At 44.9% G+C, this 879-nt stretch overlaps 1 non-coding gene across 1 annotated transcript; it reads right to left on the bottom strand.

The window, feature by feature from the left end:
• Positions 1–315: 315 nt before the first annotated feature.
• Positions 316–407, bottom strand: trnar-ucu (transfer RNA arginine (anticodon UCU)). Its single transcript is given in 2 exon segments — positions 316–351; positions 371–407. It is a non-coding gene; the product is annotated as a tRNA-Arg (tRNA).
• Positions 408–879: the final 472 nt, after the last annotated feature.

Genomic DNA, 879 nt, shown 5'->3' with positions numbered 1-879 from the left:
TGGGTCAGAAATGGCACAGACACAAAGGAGTAGAAGGAGGCCATTCTTAACACCAATCCTGCCCCGCCACGTAATTTGATATCATTATGGCTGACACAACAATTTTATGTCTTTTTCCAGCCATCCACACCATCGTGTTGCCTACTGGCTAACAGATGTTTATCGATCTCTACCATAAATAGACATCGATAATGTAAATCTGTGGGAAGAAAATGTTCCGTTTCGAGACATTTGGGTTTATGCACGAATATTACTGGTTTTGCAGATGAGCGGCAGAATCTGGTCTGACCACTGTGCAAAACTTAAATTCAAACTCGACTCTGATGGGATTCGAACCCACAGCCTTTGAATATCAACCTGCACAGGGGTGTAGAAGTCCAACGCGCTTTCCATTGCGCCACAGAGCCGCGCCAACAGCCCACTTTACGCACACAAGTTTGCCTTTGATGCATTCTGTTCTGGACACCGATCTTGCGCATGTCTGTCCATGTCACACTTTCCGGTACCTGGTCCTGATCGACTTGCGCTCTGGCTCATCAAGTGTTCGGCTATAGACTGCTCAAACGTTCTCATGACACTTATCTTTACCACATGTTCAGATAATGGTCTGCAGATAATCAATACACTATAGATGAAAGTATTCTTCCTAAATCTCCTCCTTGTCTCCTGTCTTTCAGTTATGTCACTCTGTTCCTTCCCAATACAGCCTTATCCCTGTCACACATATCTATCCTCTTCATAAAATGAGCACGTTAAACGGTTTCTCATTCAGCCTTCTCTGCGCTTATATAAACATCCCCAGCCGAGCTGGTGTACCTTCACAATGGGAGTGGTCAAGCCCTTGCCATTCTTTTCATCTCCTGTGAAATTCTCCTCCAG

Source organism: Chiloscyllium punctatum, chromosome 28, assembly GCF_047496795.1.
Source record: "Chiloscyllium punctatum isolate Juve2018m chromosome 28, sChiPun1.3, whole genome shotgun sequence".
Taxonomy (NCBI): domain Eukaryota; kingdom Metazoa; phylum Chordata; class Chondrichthyes; order Orectolobiformes; family Hemiscylliidae; genus Chiloscyllium; species Chiloscyllium punctatum.
This window is presented reverse-complemented; position numbering and strand designations above follow the sequence as displayed.